Here is a 22,586-nt window from a genome sequence, read left to right on the forward strand (position 1 = left end):
AAAGCCAAGGAATTCCTGTGAAATAAGGAACAATGCTAGTTATGTACAACTGTCAAGTCAAATTTGCCGTATAAAGCTAGGGCTATCTGATGATGCTGGTCACATGACAGCAAGTCTCAGACAAGTCATGCTGCCAAAAACATCCCCGTAACATGCTGTTGCCTGACTATTTGAGACCTGATAGAAAGCAGACAGGTGGCATGTGACTTACATAAAAATTGTATGGGGGAAAGCTCACATAGGACTTTTAAGCATTGATTTTTTGCAACTGCCATATCATGCTCATGGTGGATCACAGGTTGCAACACAAACTCATTGACAGATGCAATGTTGCATGACCAGTGTCACCATGTAGCAACAATCTAAATGCATGTTACTCTTTGGATGGTAGGACCCATGTTCCTAAAACTGGGTTTACATGTATACTTGCTTTTTTTTGGCTGGGGTGGGGGAGGTGAGCTTCAGTTATCTAATTCATTGCTTTTTCTCCAATTCAGATAAAACTAAAACAATACAAGCCAATTATTTCTTTCTATTTTCATGCAATTCCATTAAACCACTTGGTTTTCCGTAGAATGACTTCATCACGATACACTAAACTGAAAATATGCGCTGTAAGAACACGTGACTTTTCTATGTCCTTTCCATACTCTGCTCACTACATTATTTCATTTTCTGCTCACTACACCACCAATTGGACACGTGAACCACGTCTAATAAAGAAGAAGAAAACACTGTTGGTGCTCACCACATTCGATGACCCATCATTTTGCAAGCTAATTAAATCCATAAAATTAGTTTAGCATATTTTCTGTCTTGAGTGATCTAAAACATTTTCATATCTCAATAATAAAAGCGTAAGGTCACCCAATTACCCTCTAGAAAAGAGCAATCATGATCTCCAGAATTCATCCCAGCGATAGTTTTGGGTAAACTCTTTAGCAATAGCAGCTAGAAATCCTGTTGGACGTCATCCACCTATCAACGTCCTAGGTGTCCAATATAACACCAAGCAGTACTTCTAAGAGTTGTGCATGACAGTGAACAAAATTACATATATTTGCTCCTCATCAACCTCATAAGTAATTACCGGAGGGTATGAGATGAGAAGACGCAACCCGACAATTCCCACAATATTTAACAATTGTAATATCTTATAGCATGAGGATATGGCAACATACAATATCAGCTATTCAGCAAGGAAATACAGTTGCTTGCTTGCTGGGCTGCATTAGCCAAAGAATTTATGTAAGTTAGCTCCATTTTCTTTAGTGAGGCAGAATCATCTGCAAACACACTTCAAAAGCAATGACAGGCGGTGTGCTGAGTGCTCCTTGCGTGCCTGTACTGACGGCCCTATGCACATGTTGGAATGAGATGACATGCAGCCAACAATATCACAGGGCACAAACACCACTTCAGCTACATATTCAGAGCGGAGAAGGCTTCGGTATACCACTTTCTAATACAGCAAGGAACGATACAGCAGTTCCCATAGACCTTTGGATGGAAGTACAAAAAGCATCCCCCTCCCACCTACTGCTCTCAATCTCCTGCATCAGAAAGGAGGACTTACTATAAGATGCTGGCTGAAATGAATGAGCAGGAATCCTTTTTTTCTGTAATAAATGAAGCCTCCTTTGTCAGCCTGGTTCTTTCTATCGGGAAGCCTTACCTTGACGGTGATGCTGAAATAAATAAATATAGGGTCCCACAGCTGATTTTAGTTCAGAGAATCCAGCAGTGCATCTGTACAGAGCTTTGCCATTGCTAGTCTGAGGGAAAAAAGGAGCTACCGGGATGCTGAACGACACACCAGCCAACTTTGTGTGTAGCGAAAGCTCAATGGAAAATCTGGCCTGCAGCTCAGCAGGGTAATGGACTGGGTTCCTCTGTACAGTCATAGCTATTGTACTGCTACATTAAAATGAATTAAACCCATGCTAGGGGTTATCTAGAATTTTTATTCTGCAGATTCTTTTTTTTTCTTCTTCTTCATTGACGAGCTTTAACATTCTGGGAAAATACATCAGTAGCACAATTTATTACTGAAGCTGGAAGGACATTCTGCACTACAGACCTGATAGCACTGAATTGTTGTAGAGCATAATACAGCAGGGCAAATTCAGTTGTGTCTGTTAACTATTTAATGAACCAGGTGGCGTTTCTTAGGTTCTAACTACCTTATGTTGATCAGATAAGAATACCAACAGTTAACCCCTTCATGACCCAGCCTATTTTGACCTTAAAGACCTTGCCGTTTTTTGCAATTCTGACCAGTGTCCCTTTATGAGGTAATAACTTAGGAACGCTTCAACGGATCCTAGCGGTTCTGAGATTCTTTTTTCGTGACATATTGGGCTTCATGTTAGTGGTAAATTTAGGTCAATAAATTCTGCGTTTATTTGTGATAAAAACGGAAATTTGGCGAAAATTTTGAAAATTTCGCAATTTTCACATTTTGAATTTTTATTCTGTTAAACCAGAGAGATATGTGACACAAAATAGTTAATAAATAAAATTTCCCATATGTTTACTTTACATCAGCACAATTTTGGAAACAAAATTTTTTTTTGTTAGGAAGTTATAAGGGTTAAAATTTGACCAGCGATTTGTCATTTTTACAACGAAATTTACAAAACCATTTTTTTTAGGGACCACCTCACATTTGAAGTCAGTTTGAGGGGTCTATATGGCTGAAAATACCCAAAAGTGACACCATTCTAAAAACTGCACCCCTCAAGGTACTCAAAACCACATTCAAGAAGTTTATTAACCCTTCAGGTGCTTCACAGCAGCAGAAGCAACATGGAAGGAAAAACATTTAACTTTTTAGTCACAAAAATTATCTTTTAGCAACAATTTTTTTATTTTCCCAATGGTAAAAGGAGAAACTGAACCACAAAAGTTGTTTTCCAATTTGTCCTGAGTACGCTGATACCTCATATGTGGGGGTAAACCACTGTTTGGGCGCACGGCAGGGCTTGGAAGGGAAGGAGCGCCATTTGACTTTTTGAATCAAAAATTGGCTCCACTCTTTAGCGGACACCATGTCACGTTTGGAGAGCCCCCGTGTGCCTAAAAATTGGAGCTCCCCCACAAGTGACCCCATTTTGGAAACTAGACGCCCCAAGGAACTTATCTAGATGCATAGTGAGCACTTTGAACCCCCAGGTGCTTCACAAATTGATCCGTAAAAATGAAAAAGTACTTTTTTTTCACAAAAAAATTCTTTTAGCCTCAATTTTTTCATTTTCACATGGGCAACAGGATAAAATGGATCCTAAAATGTGTTGGGCAATTTCTCCTGAGTACACCAATACCTCACATGTGGGGGTAAACCACTGTTTGGGCACATGGTAAGGCTCGGAAGGAAAGGAGCGCCATTTGACTTTTTGAATGAAAAATTATTTCCATCGTTAGCGGACACCATGTCGCGTTTGGATAGCTCCTGTGTGCCTAAACATTGGCGCTCCCCCACAAGTGACCCCATTTTGGAAACTAGACCCCCCCAAGGAACTTATTTAGATGCCTAGTGAGCACTTTAAACCCTCAGGTGCTTCACAAATTGATCTGTAAAAATGAAAAAGTACTTTTTTTTCACAAAAAAAATTTTTCGCCTCAATTTTTTCATTTTCACATGGGCAGTAGGATAAAATGGATCATAAAATTTGTTGGGCAATTTCTCCCGAGTACGTCGATACCTCATATGTGGGGGTAAACCACTGTTTGGGCACTCGGCAGGGCTCGGAAGGAAAGGCGCGCCATTTGACTTTTTGAATGGAAAATTAGCTCCAATTGTTAGCGGACACCATGTCGCGTTTGGAGAGCCCCTGTGTGCCTAAACATTGGAGCTCCCCCACAAGTGACCCCATTTTGGAAACTAGACCCCCCAAGGAACTTATCTAGATGCATATTGAGCACTTTAAACCCCCAGGTGCTTCACAGAAGTTTATAACGCAGAGCCATGAAAATAAAAAATAATTTTTCTTTCCTCAAAAATGATATTTTAGCCTGGAATTTCCTATTTTGCCAAGGATAATAGGAGAAATTGGACCCCAAATATTGTTGTCCAGTTTGTCCTGAGTACGCTGATACCCCATATGTGGGAGTAAACCACTGTTTGGGCGCACGGCAGGGCTCGGAAGGGATGGCACGCCATTTGGCTTTTTAAATGGAAAATTAGCTCCAATCATTAGCGGACACCATGTCACGTTTGGAGAGCCCCAGTGTGCCTAAACATTGGAGATCCCCCAGAAATGACACCATTTTGGAAACTAGACCCCCAAAGGAATTAATCTAGATGTGTGGTGAGGACTTTGAACCCCCAAGTGCTTCACAGAAGTTACAAACCCCCAAATATAACAGAAACCATGGAAAGTCTACATCTAAAGCAGATAGATGAAGCTGCAACCCAAAATGAGGTCCTGGTTATGGGGGACTTTAACTACCCGGATATTAACTGGGAAACAGAAACCTGTGAAACCCATAAAGGCAACAGGTTTCTGCTAATAACCAAGAAATATTATCTTTCACAATTGGTGCAGAATCCAACCAGAGGAGCAGCACTTTTAGGGTATGTTCACACGTTCAGGATTTCCATCCTTTTTTTTTCCTGACTGTTTTTTAAAAAACTGCAGCTCTTGGCAGAAAACGCAGGTCCTTTTTTTGGTCCTTTTTTGGTCCGTTTTTGATGCGTTTTTTGATGCGTTTTTTGATGCGTTTTTTTGATGCAGTTTTCTAGCCAGAGTCTGTGTGTTTTCTAGGAATTTTTTTAGGGTTAAAATGGCTGAAAATACCCTAACCCTACCCCTAACCCTAACCCTACCCCTACCCCTACCCCTAACCCTACCCCTAACCCTACCCCTACCCCTAACCCTACCCCTAACCCTACCCCTAACCCTACCCCTAACCCTAACCCTAACCCTACCCCTAACCCTACCCCTAACCCTACCCCTACCCCTATTCTAACCTTAGTGAAAAAAAAAAAAAAAAATTCTTTATTTTTTTTATTGTCCCTACCTATGGGGGTGACAAAGGGGGGGGGGTGTCATTTACTATTTTTTTATTTTGATCACTGAGATAGGTTATATCTCAGTGATCAAAATGCACTTTGGAACGAATCTACCGGCCGGCAGATTCGGCGGGCGCACTGCGCATGCGCCCGCCATTTTGCAAGATGGCGGCGCCCAGGGAGAAGACGGCCGGACGGACACCGGGACGCCGGGTGAGTATAAGGGGGGGAGATTAGGGCACGGGGGGGGCATCAGAGCACTGGGGGGGGGCATCGGAGCACGGGGGGGCGGGATCGGAACACGGGGGGGCAGCCACACTCCGCCCACGCACTTCCGCCCGCTCCCCGCACTTCCTGCTGCAGCGGTTCTGCACATCAAACCGCAGTAAAACCCGCAGATATATTTTTGATCTGCGGGTTTTACTGCGGTTTGGACCTCACAATGGAGGTCTATGGGTGCAGAACCGCTGCGGCTCCGGAAAAAGAATTGACATGCTCCTTCTTTTTTCCGGGAGCTATTCAGCGCGTCTTTTTTTTTACAATTTCCGGACCATGTGCACAGTGTGTCCTGTTTTCCATAGGGTACAGTGTACTGTACCCTGCATGGAAAACAGCTGCGGAACCGCAGCGGCAAAACCGCCGCGGTTCCGCGGTAAAAAACGCACTGTGTGAACATGGCCTTAGGGTATGTTCACACGTTCAGGATTTCCATCCTTTTTTTTTCCTGACTGTTTTTTAAAAAACTGCAGCTCTTGGCAGAAAACGCAGGTCCTTTTTTTGGTCCTTTTTTGGTCCGTTTTTGATGCGTTTTTTGATGCGTTTTTTGATGCGTTTTTTTTATGCAGTTTTCTAGCCAGAGTCTGTGTGTTTTCTAGGAATTTTTTTAGGGTTAAAATGGCTGAAAATACCCTAACCCTACCCCTAACCCTAACCCTACCCCTACCCCTACCCCTAACCCTACCCCTAACCCTACCCCTACCCCTAACCCTACCCCTAACCCTACCCCTAACCCTACCCCTAACCCTACCCCTAACCCTAACCCTAACCCTACCCCTAACCCTACCCCTAACCCTACCCCTACCCCTATTCTAACCTTAGTGAAAAAAAAAAAAAAAAATTCTTTATTTTTTTTATTGTCCCTACCTATGGGGGTGACAAAGGGGGGGGGTGTCATTTACTATTTTTTTATTTTGATCACTGAGATAGGTTATATCTCAGTGATCAAAATGCACTTTGGAACGAATCTACCGGCCGGCAGATTCGGCGGGCGCACTGCGCATGCGCCCGCCATTTTGCAAGATGGCGGCGCCCAGGGAGAAGACGGCCGGACGGACACCGGGACGCCGGGTGAGTATAAGGGGGGGAGATTAGGGCACGGGGGGGGCATCAGAGCACTGGGGGGGGCATCGGAGCACGGGGGGGCGGGATCGGAACACGGGGGGGGCAGCCACACTCCGCCCACGCACTTCCGCCCGCTCCCCGCACTTCCTGCTGCAGCGGTTCTGCACATCAAACCGCAGTAAAACCCGCAGATATATTTTTGATCTGCGGGTTTTACTGCGGTTTGGACCTCACAATGGAGGTCTATGGGTGCAGAACCGCTGCGGCTCCGGAAAAAGAATTGACATGCTCCTTCTTTTTTCCGGGAGCTATTCAGCGCGTCTTTTTTTTTACAATTTCCGGACCATGTGCACAGTGTGTCCTGTTTTCCATAGGGTACAGTGTACTGTACCCTGCATGGAAAACAGCTGCGGAACCGCAGCGGCAAAACCGCCGCGGTTCCGCGGTAAAAAACGCACTGTGTGAACATGGCCTTAGACCTAATACTATCTAATAGACCTGACAGAATAACAAATCTGCAGGTGGTCGGGCATCTAGGAAATAGCGACCACAATATTGTACAGTTTCACCTGTCTTTCACTAGGGGGACTTGTCAGGTAGTCACAAAAACACTGAACTTTAGGAAGGCAAAGTTTGACCAGCTTAGAGATGCACTTAATCTGGTAGACTGGGACAATATCCTCAGAAATAAGAATACAGATAATAAATGGGAAATGTTTAAGATCATCCTAAATAGGCAGTGTAAGCGGTTTATACCTTGTGGGAATAAAAGGACCAGAAATAGGAAAAACCCAATGTGGCTAAACAAAGAAGTAAGACAGGCAATTAACAGTAAAAAGAAAGCATTTGCACTACTAAAGCAGGATGGCACCATTGAAGCTCTAAAAAACTATAGGGAGAAAAATACTTTATCTAAAAAACTAATTAAAGCTGCCAAAAAGGAAACAGAGAAGCACATTGCTAAGGAGAGTAAAACTAATCCCAAACTGTTCTTCAACTATATCAATAGTAAAAGAATAAAAACTGAAAATGTAGGCCCCTTAAAAAATAGTGAGGAAAGAATGGTTGTAGATGACGAGGAAAAAGCTAACATATTAAACACCTTCTTCTCCACGGTATTCACGGTGGAAAATGAAATGCTAGGTGAAATCCCAAGAAACAATGAAAACCCTATATTAAGGGTCACCAATCTAACCCAAGAAGAGGTGCGAAACCGGCTAAATAAGATTAAAATAGATAAATCTCCGGGTCCGGATGGCATACACCCACGAGTACTAAGAGAACTAAGTAATGTAATAGATAAACCACTATTTCTTATTTTTAGGGACTCTATAGCGACAGGGTCTGTTCCGCAGGACTGGCGCATAGCAAATGTGGTGCCAATATTCAAAAAGGGCTCTAAAAGTGAACCTGGAAATTATAGGCCAGTAAGTCTAACCTCTATTGTTGGTAAAATATTTGAAGGGTTTCTGAGGGATGTTATTCTGGATTATCTCAATGAGAATAACTGTTTAACTCCATATCAGCATGGGTTTATGAGAAATCGCTCCTGTCAAACCAATCTAATCAGTTTTTATGAAGAGGTAAGCTATAGGCTGGACCATGGTGAGTCATTGGACGTGGTATATCTCGATTTTTCCAAAGCGTTTGATACCGTGCCGCACAAGAGGTTGGTACACAAAATGAGAATGCTTGGTCTGGGGGAAAATGTGTGTAAATGGGTTAGTAACTGGCTTAGTGATAGAAAGCAGAGGGTGGTTATAAATGGAATAGTCTCTAACTGGGTCGCTGTGACCAGTGGGGTACCGCAGGGGTCAGTATTGGGACCTGTTCTCTTCAACATATTCATTAATGATCTGGTAGAAGGTTTACACAGTAAAATATCGATATTTGCAGATGATACAAAACTATGTAAAGCAGTTAATACAAGAGAAGATACTATTCTGCTACAGATGGATCTGGATAAGTTGGAAACTTGGGCTGAAAGGTGGCAGATGAGGTTTAACAATGATAAATGTAAGGTTATACACATGGGAAGAAGGAATCAATATCACCATTACACACTGAACGGGAAACCACTGGGTAAATCTGACAGGGAGAAGGACTTGGGATCCTAGTTAATCATAAACTTACCTGGAGCAGCCAGTGCCAGGCAGCAGCTGCCAAGGCAAACAGGATCATGGGGTGCATTAAAAGAGGTCTGGATACACATGATGAGAGCATTATACTGCCTCTGTACAAATCCCTAGTTAGACCGCACATGGAGTACTGTGTCCAGTTTTGGGCACCGGTGCTCAGGAAGGATATAATGGAACTAGAGAGAGTACAAAGGAGGGCAACAAAATTAATAAAGGGGATGGGAGAACTACAATACCCAGATAGATTAGCGAAATTAGGATTATTTAGTCTAGAAAAAAGACGACTGAGGGGCGATATAATAACCATGTATAAGTATATAAGGGGACAATACAAATATCTCACTGAGGATCTGTTTATACCAAGGAAGGTGACGGGCACAAGGGGGCATTCTTTGCGTCTGGAGGAGAGAAGGTTTTTCCACCAACATAGAAGAGGATTCTTTACTGTTAGGGCAGTGAGAATCTGGAATTGCTTGCCTGAGGAGGTGGTGATAGCGAACTCAGTCGAGGGGTTCAAGAGAGGCCTGGATGTCTTCCTGGAGCAGAACAATATTGTATCATACAATTATTAGGTTCTGTAGATGGACGTAGATCTGGGGATTTATTATGATGGAATATAGGCTGAACTGGATGGACAAATGTCTTTTTTCGGCCTTACTAACTATGTTACTATGTTACTATGTTATAACGCAGAGCCATGAAAAAAAAAAAAATTATTTTCTCAAAAATGATTTTTAGCCTGCAATTTTTTATTTTCCCAAGGGTAACAGGAGAAATTTGACCCCAAAAGTTGTTGTCCAGTTTCTCCTGAGTACGCTGATACCCCATATGTGGGGGTAAATCACTGTTTGGGCACATGCCGGGGCTCGGAAGTGAAGTAGTGACGTTTTGAAATGCAGACTTTGATGGAATGCTCTGTGGGCGTCACGTTGCGTTTGCAGAGCCCCTGATGTGGCTTAACAGTAGAAACCCCCCACAAGTGACCCCATTTTGGAAACTAGACCCCCAAAGGAACTTATCTAGATGTGTGGTGAGCACTTTGAACCCCCAAGCGCTTCATAGAAGTTTATAATGCAGAGCCGTGAAAATAATAAATACGTTTTCTTTCCTCAAAAATAATTATTTAGCCCAGAATTTTTTAATTTTCCCAAGGGTTACAGAAGAAATTGGACCCCAAAAGTTGTTGTCCAGTTTCTCCTGAGTACGCTGATACCCCATATGTGGGGGTAAACCACTGTTTGGGCACATGCCGAGGCTCGGAAGTGAAGTAGTGACGTTTTGAAATGCAGACTTTGATGGAATGCTCTGTGGGCGTCACGTTGCATTTGCAGAGCCCCTGATGTGGCTTAACAGTAGAAACCCCCCACATGTGACCCCATTTTGGAAACTAGACCCCGAAAGGAACTTATCTAGATGTGTGGTGAGCACTTTGAACCCCCAAGCGCTTCATAGAAGTTTATAATGCAGAGCCGTGAAAATAATAAATACGTTTTCTTTCCTCAAAAATAATTATTTAGCCCAGAATTTTTTAATTTTCCCAAGGGTAACAGGAGAAATTTGACCCCAATATTTGTTGTCCAGTTTCTCCTGAGTACGGTGATACCCCATATGTGGGGGTAAACTACTGTTTGGGCACATGCCGGGGCTTGGAATTGAAGTAGTGATGTTTTGAAATGCAGACTTTGATGGAATGCTCTGCGGGCATCACGTTGCGTTTGCAGAGCCCCTGATGTGCCTAAACAGTAGAAACCCCCCACAAGTGACCCCATTTTAGAAACTAGACCCCCCAAGGAACTTATCTAGATATGTGGTGAGCACTTTGAACCCCCAAGTGCTTCACAGACGTTTACAACGCAGAGCCGTGAAAATAAAAAATCATTTTTCTTTCCTCAAAAATTATGTTTTAGCAAGCATTTTTTTAGATTCACAAGGGTAACAGGAGAAATTGGACCCCAGTAATTGTTGCGCAGTTTGTCCTGAGTATGCTGGTACCCCATATGTGGGGGTAAACCACTGTTTGGGCACACGTCAGGGCTCGGAAGTGAGGGAGCACCATTTGACTTTTTGAATACGAGATTGGCTGGAATCAATGGTGGCGCCATGTTGCGTTTGGAGACCCCTGATGTGCCTAAACAGTGGTAACCCCTCAATTCTAACTCCAACACTAACCCCCCCACACCCCTAACCCTAATCCCAACTGTAGCCATAACCCTAATCACAACCCTAACCACAACCCTAATTCCAACCCTAACCCTAAGGCTATGTGCCCACGTTGCGGATTCGTGTGAGATATTTCCACACCATTTTTGAAAAATCCGCGGGTAAAAGGCACTGCGTTTTACCTGCGGATTTTCCGCGGATTTCCAGTGTTTTTTGTGTGGATTTCACCTGCGGATTCCTATTGAGGAACAGGTGTAAAACGCTGCGAAATCCGCACAAAGAATTGACATGCTGCGGAAAATACAACGCAGCGTTTCCGCGCGGTATTTTCCGCACCATGGGCACGGCGGATTTGGTTTTTCATATGTTTACATGGTACTGTAAACCTGATGGAACACTGCTGCGAATCCGCAGCGGCCAATCCGCAGCCAAATCCGCACAGTGTGCACATAGCCTAATTCTAAAGGTATGACTACTGGAGGACAGGAGAAGGAGCACTGATCCAATATCATAAGATACAATCAAATTATTAAAAATATTTTATTGATCAAATAACAAACTTACATACACTATAAATATAAACAGATGAGAGACATAGCACGGACACCAAATATTGCACAGCAACACTGAATCATGAACAGATATAATGGACCATATGATATCTACACTCTGGTTGAAAATAAGCTATAGATCAGGCATAAGAAGACGTCACACATAAATACTCATCAGAGTATATGTATCCATATATCAGCCAAATAACCACGCTGACACAAGTAGCCTCACTAACAGCCTAATACCCGCAGTGAGCACGTATGGCAAACTGTAAACAGCAGACAGCCTACCCGCGCCCCAAATAAACCAAATAGTCGCATAGGGACATACTTATGAATCAGAACATACCTGTGGACATGATTACAGCGATGCATACGCAAAAAACGCGCGTTTCACTGTCAAACACAGCTTCGTTAGGAGGTGCAGTAGCTTAAAATAGATCCCCTCTTATAGTGCTCATTCAATTGCCTTAATTGGCCACATGCCGATCGGCGCACGTCCACAATGATGTGGCGCCATGGAGCGTACGTCACTCAAGGCGCCCAGCATCCGGTAACGTTACCAGGTCATGTGACCCGTCCAGCGCCCAGATTACAGGCTGCCCTGCAAGAGCGCCGTCTCACCATAGCAACACAGCGCATGCGTGGAAGCGCGCTCACACGCCACCAACTACAGACAAATGCTGCATCGTCATGACTACCCAACAGAGGCAGAAGATACCCCCGCCCATTACAATGCCACGGTAACAATAATACATCCCCGGCTAATGATATAATAACAGCAACAGGAGATCACAGATAAAGATAAATCCAGAATCACTTGCTATACTAAAGATATACAGCATACGATACTTAACAGTAGCAGCCCCATAACGTAGTGACTACAGATAACTCACACCTCAATACTAAACAGAGGCATGACAATGCACATTACTATATAGTAAAGTACATATTACATTACACTTCTCCTAAGCCATAGGTTAAAGTGACAGTGCATAGTGATGGAAATAAAATAAAGTGCAGAATAACGCCTCTTAAGGCTCCATTGTATATATCTTGCAGATGATGTCCAGTATTCCAAGTGATTCATATAGCCATTGTTGAGAGTCTTTCTAATAGTCCTTATGCGCATACAGATAGCCAATATTGATGATTCCAGGACACTCTCGTAGCATATAATTCAGTCAAAGCACATAGTATCACAACATTGAAATGAGAGAATCCTAGAAAAATATATGAACGGCACATATAATTAGAGATAATCATAACAAACATACACAACACTTAATACAACAACTGTTAAAATTCACGCTACTACAAGAAGGGTTTGAAGCTCACATATTCATTAAAGCCCTTGGGGGCAATCGTGTCCAGTACAACCATCCATTTAGTTTCCTTTTTTAAAAGTTCCTTTCTATAATTTCCTCCTCTGATGCCCAGCTGAACCCGGTCAATTCCCATAACCCTTAACAGATTAGGGTTGCTTTGATGACATAACCTGAAGTGTTTGGGAATGCTTTTGAGATGTTTAATCTCAACAGCCTGTGCACCATTTCTAATATCTCTCGCATGCTCCAAGATTCTTACCCGCAGTTGACGGGTAGTCATCCCTATGTATATAAGCCCACATGGGCAATACGCATAGTATATAACGTTTTCGGTTTTACAATTGATATTAAGGTAATGGTAAATGTACGGCTGTTCTTACTGTTGTTAAACGAAAATCCTCTCTCCACAAACCTACACGCTGAGCAATCTCCACACTGAAATGAACCCCACCTTGGGCCTGGCCGATTAGACAAACTTAAAGTCTGCGGTGAAACATAGTGGCTATTAGTTAGAATGTCTTTCAAATTCTTCGAACGTCTCCAAGTGACAGACGGGTACGTAGGGATACAGCTCGCAAGATCATCGTCAGCCCTTAACACCTCCCAATGCTTACGTAGAACTTGCATAATCTGTTGCCATTGTGAGTTAAAGCTTGTTATAAGTCTCACTGGCTGAACCTCTCGCAAGGTATTGCGTTTTGAGCCAGATAATAATTGCTCTCTAGGCAAAGACTTGGCCCGCCTATAGCCAGCTCTTATAACTTTATGGTTATACCCTCTATCTTTCAAATTAGCTGTCAAAATTTTTGCTTGGTGCTCAAAGCTGTTATCATCAGAGCATATTCTCTTCATCCGCAGAAATTGACTGTTGGGTATCGATTTAAAAACCTGCGGGTGATGGGCTGAAGATGCATGTAAAAGGGTGTTTGTCGCAGTTACCTTGCGGTAGACATCGGTAGTAAGATAGCCACCCAGGTCCTTCTTTATACAGATGTCCAAAAACTCCATCTGTTCTTTGCTGTAATGCCATGTCAAATGGATGTTGTACGGATTTAAATTGAGTCTATCAAGAAAAGAAAGTAATGAGGACTCCGACCCCTGCCATATAAACAAAATATCGTCGATATATCTCGACCACGAGACCACAGCATCAATACCCTCCAAATTTTGAACAACCTCCCTTTCCCACAGCCCCAGGAACAGGTTTGCGTATGAGGGCGCACAAGTCGCCCCCATCGCAGTTCCCTGGAGCTGTAGGAAATAGCGGTCTTTAAAAACAAAAAAATTATGAGTGAGGGAGAAACGTAAAAGGATTATAACAAAATCAATCAACTCTACATCAAAATTAGTCATATCAAGAAAGGACCTTGACGCTGCGATCCCGTGGTCATGACCTATCGACGTATAAAGAGCCTCAACATCACAGACTACTAGGAACATATCCCGCTCCAATTGCACCTGAGATAATCGCTTCAAGACATCCGTAGTGTCTTTCACAAAAGACGGAAGAGTTTCTACACATTGTTGTAAATAAAAATCCACAAATCTGCAGATATTTTCCATCAAACTCCCCACCCCCGATACAATTGGGCGACCTGGAGGATTGTTCTTATTCTTATGAATCTTAGGTGTAAAATAAAGTGTGGGGACCACCGGAAACGCTGTCATAAGTCCCTCCATCATCTTAAATGATATTACACCTTGATCTACCCCCTCTTGTAACAGAGTATCCAGTTCTAGCTTAAAGGAATCCATGGGGTTTGTCATCAATCTTTTATAACATCGTGTCACATTCAATTGCCGGAATGCTTCACGCTCATACATTTGAACAGGCCATAACACAACATTTCCCCCCTTGTCTGCCGGTTTGATGACAACAGTTTTCATACTTTTCAGTTCCCGTATTGCTTGATTTTGTGCCTTTGAAAGATTAAATTTAGAAATTGTTTCTGGGACTGCAGACGAATCTTTTTTTACCAATTTCATAAAGATGTCAATATTGGTACATAATCCCATAGGGGGGAAATGCTGTGAACGGCCATGCAGATATGTAGGGAAACATGTAACCTCAGAGGATGTTTGTTCATCTAATAATGTCTCTAAATCGGCCAAAGCCTGCTGTTCCATCTCCTCAGAACAGGCATTACGTGATTGACCAAGAAAATACTTCTTAAATGATAACTTACGTGCAAAAAGCTCTAGATCTTTCACAATGGTGAAATAATCGAACCTTGCCGCAGGAGCAAATGTTAGTCCCTTTTCCAATACATATAGTTGTGTGGGAGACAGTGTAATCTTAGATAAATTAATTACCTTCATACTCTGCGTGTTCTCCTTTTCTTTACAAAATTTCGTGTGCGCATAGGAGGGAACGGAGTTGTGGATTTGTGGGGTTGATGTTCTGCATTGTTGTCCTCTCCTCCCCCACTCCGCTTTCCTAAAAAATGCTTGCCACATGATTCCTCTGATTGGACCGATGAAAATGATGATGACCGAGAAAAAGTATTTTGACTGGCTTTTTGATATTGCCACTTGATATTGCCACTTTGATATTGCCCCCCAAGGGCCTTAATGAATATGTGAGCTTCAAACCCTTCTTGTAGTAGCGTGAATTTTAACAGTTGTTGTATTAAGTGTTGTGTATGTTTGTTATGATTATCTCTAATTATATGTGCCGTTCATATATTTTTCTAGGATTCTCTCATTTCAATGTTGTGATACTATGTGCTTTGACTGAATTATATGCTACGAGAGTGTCCTGGAATCATCAATATTGGCTATCTGTATGCGCATAAGGACTATTAGAAAGACTCTCAACAATGGCTATATGAATCACTTGGAATACTGGACATCATCTGCAAGATATATACAATGGAGCCTTAAGAGGCGTTATTCTGCACTTTATTTTATTTCCATCACTATGCACTGTCACTTTAACCTATGGCTTAGGAGAAGTGTAATGTAATATGTACTTTACTATATAGTAATGTGCATTGTCATGCCTCTGTTTAGTATTGAGGTGTGAGTTATCTGTAGTCACTACGTTATGGGGCTGCTACTGTTAAGTATCGTATGCTGCATATCTTTAGTATAGCAAGTGATTCTGGATTTATCTTTATCTGTGATCTCCTGTTGCTGTTATTATATCATTAGCCGGGGATGTATTATTGTTACCGTGGCATTGTAATGGGCGGGGGTATCTTCTGCCTCTGTTGGGTAGTCATGACGATGCAGCATTTGTCTGTAGTTGGTGGCGTGTGAGCGCGCTTCCACGCATGCGCTGTGTTGCTATGGTGAGACGGCGCTCTTGCAGGGCAGCCTGTAATCCGGGCGCTGGACGGGTCACATGACCTGGTCACGTTACCGGATGCTGGGCGCCTTGAGTGACGTACTCTCCATGGCGCCACATCATGGTGGACGTGCGCCGATCGGCATGTGGCCAATTAAGGCAATTGAATGAGCACTATAAGAGGGGATCTATTTTAAGCTACTGCACCTCCTGACGAAGCTGTGTTTGACAGTGAAACGCGCGTCGAGGTGACTTTTTTGCGTATGCATCGCTGTAATCATGTCCACAGGTATGTTCTGATTCATAAGTATGTCCCTATGCGACTATTTGGTTTATTTGGGGCGCGGGTAGGCTGTCTGCTGTTTACAGTTTGCCATACGTGCTCACTGCGGGTATTAGGCTGTTAGTGAGGCTACTTGTGTCAGCGTGGTTATTTGGCTGATATATGGATACATATACTCTGATGAGTATTTATGTGTGACGTCTTCTTATGCCTGATCTATAGCTTATTTTCAACCAGAGTGTAGATATCATATGGTCCATTATATCTGTTCATGATTCAGTGTTGCTGTGCAATATTTGGTGTCCGTGCTATGTCTCTCATCTGTTTATATTTATAGTGTATGTAAGTTTGTTATTTGATCAATAAAATATTTTTAATAATTTGATTGTATCTTATGATATTGGATCAGTGCTCCTTCTCCTGTCCTCCAGTAGTCTTACGATAGTTTGGAAGGGATCCTTAGCAATATAGTGAGGAACCTAATTGGTGTGATAATTCTAAAGGTATGTGCACACGCTGCGGAAAACGCTGTGGATCCGCAGCAGTTTCCCATGAGTTTACAGTTCAATGTAAACCTACGGGAAACAAAAATCACTGTACACATGCTGCGGAAAAACTGCACGGAAACGCAGCGGTTTACATTCCGCAGCATGTCACTTCTTTGTGCGGATTCCGCAGCGGTTTTACAACTGCTCAAATAGAAAATCGCAGTTGTAAAACCGCAGTGAAATGCGCAGAAAAAAAACGCGGTAAATCCGCCATAAATCCGCAGCGGTTTAGCACTGCGGATTTATCAAATCCGCAGCGGAAAAATCCGCAGAGGACCAGAATACGTGTGCACATACCGAAACCCTAACCCTACCCCTAACCCTACCCCTAACCCTAACCCTAGCCCTAACCCTACCCCTAACCCTACCCCTAACCCTAGCCCTAGCCCAGCCCTAACCCTACCCCTAGCCCTAACCCTAGCCCTAACCCTACCCCTAACCCTACCCCTAACCCTACCCCTAACCCTACCCCTAACCCTAACCCTAACCCTAACCCTACCCCTAACCCTACCCCTAACCCTACCCCTAACCCTAGCCCTAGCCCAGCCCTAACCCTACCCCTAGCCCTAACCCTAACCCTAACCCTAACCCTATTCTAACATTAGTGGGAAAAAAAAATTTCTTTATTTTTTTATTGTCCCTACCTATGGGGGTGACAAAGGGGGGGTGTCATTTATTATTTTTTTTATTTTGATCACTGAGATATAATCTATCTCAGTGATTAAAATGCACTTTGGAACGAATCTGCCGGCCCGCAGATTCGGCGGGCGCACTGCGCATGCGCCCGCCATTTTGGAAGATGGCGGCGCCCAGGGAGAAGACGGACGGGACCCCGGCTGGATCGGTAAGTATGATGGGGTGGGGGGGGACCACGGGGGGGGGGGATCGGAGCACGGGGGGGGGGAATCGGAGCGCGGGAGGGGTGGAACGGAGCACGGGGGGGCTGGAATGGAGCACGGGGGGGTGGAACGGAGCACCGGGGGGGGTGGATCGGAGTGCAGGGGGGGTGATTGGAGCACGGGGGGGTGATTGGAGCACGGGGGGAGCGGACAAGAGCACGGGGGTGAGCGGAGCACTGGACAGAGGGGAGCCGGAGCAGTGTACCGGCCAGATCGGGGGGCTGGGGGGGCGATCGGTGGGGTGGGGTGGGGGCACATTAGTATTTCCAGCCATGGCCGAGGATATTTCAGCATCGGCCATGGCTGGATTGTAATATTTCACCAGTTATAATAGGTGAAATATTACAAATCGCTCTGATTGGCAGTTTCACTTTCAACAGCCAATCAGAGCGATCGTAGCCACGAGGGGGTGAAGCCACCCCCCCTGGGCTAAACTACCACTCCCCCTGTCCCTGTAGATCGGGTGAAATGGGAGTTAACCCTTTCACCCGATCTGCAGGGACGCGATCTTTCCATGACGCCACATAGGCGTCATGGGTCGGATTGGCACCGACTTTCATGACGCCTACGTGGCGTCATGGGTCGGGAAGGGGTTAATAAAAAGCATCTTACTATGCTTTTATGCTGTTAGAGCAACCAGGACTATTGCATAGATGGGGAAGAGAGGGAATAATTTTGTTAATTTGTCATCTGTAAGAATATGACCAAGAAAGGTAAAGGATCCAAGTTCCAATATATATATATATATATATATATATATATATATATATATATATATATTATATAAACAATATTTTTAAAATATACTGGAAACAGGATCCTTTCTTAGACATATCTATGTAAAACTCCATGCAGTGGCATGCGTTCTGGGTTTCTCCGCTGACTGGATCAACTTAGGAAAGGGTGAGTTGGGTCTTTTTAGTTATCTGAAATCTAGTGCATTTATAGACTCTGGGCTAAAATATCCTGTAACTAATGTAATGTTTCATCTATGCGCATAGGCTATGAGCAATGCATAAAATTAGGAAAGTTGCAACTATACGTCATCTTTCTAGCATTTTGACTGATGAGTTAAAATAAATTTACAGATAATACATAGTTGCCCTTTTGATTTTTTTAATTTTACAATTTTATTTACGGTATTTAGATGGATCCAAAATGATCACTTTATATGCAAATACATGCTTAGTTTAAATCGTCTGATAATGCCTTCAATAATTTCAAAGATCTGTAGGTATATATATACTGCTCAAAAAAATAAAGGGAACACTTAAACAACAGAATATAACTCCAAGTACATCAAACTTCTGTGAAATCAAACTGTCCACTTAGGAAGCAACACTGTTTCACAATCAATTTCACATGCTGTTGTGCAAATGGAATAGACAAATGATGGAAATTATTGGCAATTATCAAGACACACTCAATAAAGGAGTGGTTCTGCAGGTGGGGACCACAGACCATATCTCAGTACCAATGCTTTGTGGCTGATGTTTTGGTCACTTTTGAATGTTGGTTGTGCTTTCACACTCGTGGTAGCATGACAGACTCTAGATCCTACACAAGTGGTTCAGGTAGTGCAGATCATCCAGGATGGCACATCAATGCGAGCTGCGGCAAGAACATTTGGACATCGGGCACTCAGACCATCCTCACAGAGTTGGTTTCTAACCTTTTGTGCAGACACATGCACATTTGTGGCCTGCTGGAGGTCATTTTTTAGGGCTCTGGCAGTGCTCCTCCTGTTCCTCCTTGCACAAAGGCTGAGGTAGCAGTCCTGCTGTGGGGTTGTTGTCCTCCTACGGCCCCTCCACATCTCCTGGTGTACTGGCCTGTCTTCTGGTAGCAAATCCAGCCATTGGACACTGCGCTGACAGAAACAGCAAATGTTCTTGCCACATCTCACATTCTTGTGCCATCTTGTATGAGGTGCACTACCTGAGCCGCTTGTGTGGGTTGTAGAGTCCGTCTCATGCAACCACGAGTGTCAAAGCACAACCAAAATTCAAAAGTGACCAAAACATCAGCCAGAAAGCATTGGTACTAAGATGTGGTCCCCACCTGCAGAACCAGTCCTTTATTTAGTGTGTCTTGATAATTGCCAATAATTTCCATCTGTTGTCTATTCCATTTGCACAACAGCATGTGATATTGATGTCAAACAGTGTTGCTTCCTAAGTGGACAGTTTGATTTCACAGAAGTCCGATTTACTTGGAGTTATATTCTGTTGTGTATATTATATATACACATACAAATATTATGGCAGAGCTAGGTAGGACAGGGTTAAGTTCTAGCTCTGCAGGATTTAATTGAATGCGCCTACCCAGCTTTTTCACATGGTGTTTCACTGAAAGAGCGAGCAGAGTCGAGTGTGCTGCTGGTGAGTGACTAGCCAAAATGTGAGCCGTGGTTTGAGATGTACATGCCAAGGTCCCTCTTTAGATACAGCCTGCATGGGTCAGCTTGATAGGGATCTAAGATACTGTAAGTTCAAGTTATCTTACCTCGTGATAGTATTGCACCATAGTTGGCGAGATTTTCATGCTAGTTTTCTGGCACTTAGGTAATAATATAGTTCTCCCACATGTCTGTTTTTTAACTATCAAGAGTATGGCAAAATATTTGGGGCTGGTGGATTTACTAAGATTGACACTTCATAATCTTGATATCCTGCTGCTGCAGTCAGAGCAAGGTTCTTAATAAATGTAGCTTATCTCCAGCCATCATGTATAAGTAAGTAAAATATACATCATCCCTTACTTTAGTTGGTGCTAATTTTAGGCATAAATTATAGTACATGTGTTCAGTAAGCACCACCCAAGCCCCACTCAGTCTTCAAGTCCCATATAAGGGTGTGTTTCCATGGTCAAGAAATGCTGCGTGTTTGACGCTGCTTAGAGCCGCAGCGTCAAACATGCAGCGTCCAGATGTTACAGAATAGTGGAGGGGATTTAATTTAATCCCGTCTCCACTATGCGTTAAAACATACGGGTGGCAGACTTGCGTAAACGGACATGCGGCGTGTCTTTTCAGAATGCAGCATGTCTGTTTACAATGCGGTGACGCTCCATCGCCGCACCTTCAATTTACCATAGACAATCATTAGATGTGATAAAACTGCATCTAATGATTAGTCACATGCGCAGTAACTGCGTTAACGCACCTTACTGTGCATGTCTACTATGCCGGCTTACCTGTCCCATCACTGGAAGTCCTGCGTCCACTGCACTTCTCGTGGTAAGCTAAGTTTTCGCGATAACTTAGCTTACCAGGAGAACTGCCGTGACCGGGGGTTATCTCCAGTCTCACTAGGCTGGTTCTCATGTTCAGCTCACCATGATGCTAGAATGTAGGTGATCGCTGGAGGGTTATCTCAAGCGATCATCTATAAGCTCTGCTACATCTGAATGTCAGGCATCCAGATGTAGCAGAGCCGGACTCGTCGTGGGACACTCATTATTAAATGGACTACATCGGACACAGTGAGTAAACTGTAGGTTTATTATTTTCAATTTTTTTCTAGGAGAACAAGGGCGTCGCAGGAATGAGCGTACAATAAAAATATGGTCAAAACTGTGTGATGTTTTATTTCATTAAAATACTTTATTCTGCATGTGTGTGTTTTATTAACCCTTTCACAGCTATAGGATTAGTAATGGTAGGTATGTTATTGACGCCTCTCCATTACTAAGCTGGCTTAATGTCACCTTACAAAGGTGACATTAAGTGCCTAATTACTCCATATCCCACCGCTACTTGGGAGTGGGAGGAGATAAGCTAAGCGATGGAATTGGTGCATCTTACAGATGCGCCATTTCTGGGGTGGCTGGGGACTGGTATTTGTAGCCGGGGGGGCAATATCCATGGTCCATCTGTAGGCAATGAATATAAGCCCGCAGCTGTCTGCGTAGCCTTACTGGCTAAAAATTATAAGGGGACCTCACATCATTTTTTGGGGGGTCCCCCTATTTTTATAGCCAGTAAAGGCTACACAGACAGCTGCGGGCTGATATTCATAGCCTGGGAAGCTCCATGGGTATTAACCCTTTCCCAGGCTACAAATATCAGTCCCCCTGTCACTGGCTTTCTCTCTCTAGTGCAGAAAATTGCGCGGGAGCCCACACCATAATTTTTTTTTTAAAATTAAACATTGCATTTAAGGCCGAGGTCAATAACCCGCACTACCATGGGCACTCGGGACCGGAGCATTCATCTGCATAGAAATACATGCAGCCACACACTCTGGTCCTGAGTGCCAGCGGCAGAGTTGTGTATTGAAGCGAGAGACTTGTGTGAGTTTCTCTCGAGTGTGACCCCCGGCCTAACGCAGATTTCATTGTGTGTGTCTTTATTTAAGGCCGGGATCACACATGCGAGTAACTCGGAGGAGTCTCGCATCTTAGTACCCAGCACTGCAGCCGGCACTCGGGTGCGGACCATGCGGCTGCATTGAAATACTTGCAGCTGCACTCTCAGCTCCCAAGTGCCTGCGGCAGTGCCGGGTATTAAGATGCGAGACTCCTTCGAGTTTCTCGCATGTGTGATCCATCTATCTATCTATCTATCTATCTACAGTGGGGCAAAAAAGTATTTAGTCAGTCAGCAATAGTGCAAGTTCCACCACTTAAAAAGATGAGAGGCGTCTGTAATTTACATCATAGGTAGACCTCAACTATGGGAGACAAACTGAGAAAAAAAAATCCAGAAAATCACATTGTCTGTTTTTTTAACATTTTATTTGCATATTATGGTGGAAAATAAGTATTTGGTCAGAAACAAAATTTCATCTCAATACTTTGTAATATATCCTTTGTTGGCAATGACAGAGGTCAAACGTTTTCTGTAAGTCTTCACAAGGTTGCCACACACTGTTGTTGGTATGTTGGCCCATTCCTCCATGCAGATCTCCTCTAGAGCAGTGATGTTTTTGGCTTTTCGCTTGGCAACACGGACTTTCAACTCCCTCCAAAGGTTTTCTATAGGGTTGAGATCTGGAGACTGGCTAGGCCACTCCAGGACCTTGAAATGCTTCTT

The 22,586-nt window shown here is 43.5% G+C and overlaps 1 protein-coding gene across 2 annotated transcripts in view; it reads right to left on the minus strand.

Annotated features, from left to right (window-relative positions):
- The window catches only part of DMD (dystrophin), a 4,179,683-nt gene that overhangs the window by 1,933,766 nt on the left and 2,223,331 nt on the right, over window positions 1–22,586 (minus strand). The window contains exon 1 of one of the 2 annotated variants that reach the window (XM_069757654.1): window positions 1,676–1,777. The exons of the other annotated variant lie outside the window; for it this stretch is intronic. The gene's annotated coding sequence lies outside the window, so the exon portion shown is untranslated. Of the gene's footprint in view, window positions 1–1,675; window positions 1,778–22,586 lie in introns of those variants that run through there. 2 annotated transcript variants of the gene reach the window in all.

This window comes from Ranitomeya imitator, chromosome 3, assembly GCF_032444005.1.
Source record: "Ranitomeya imitator isolate aRanImi1 chromosome 3, aRanImi1.pri, whole genome shotgun sequence".
NCBI lineage: Eukaryota > Metazoa > Chordata > Amphibia > Anura > Dendrobatidae > Ranitomeya > Ranitomeya imitator.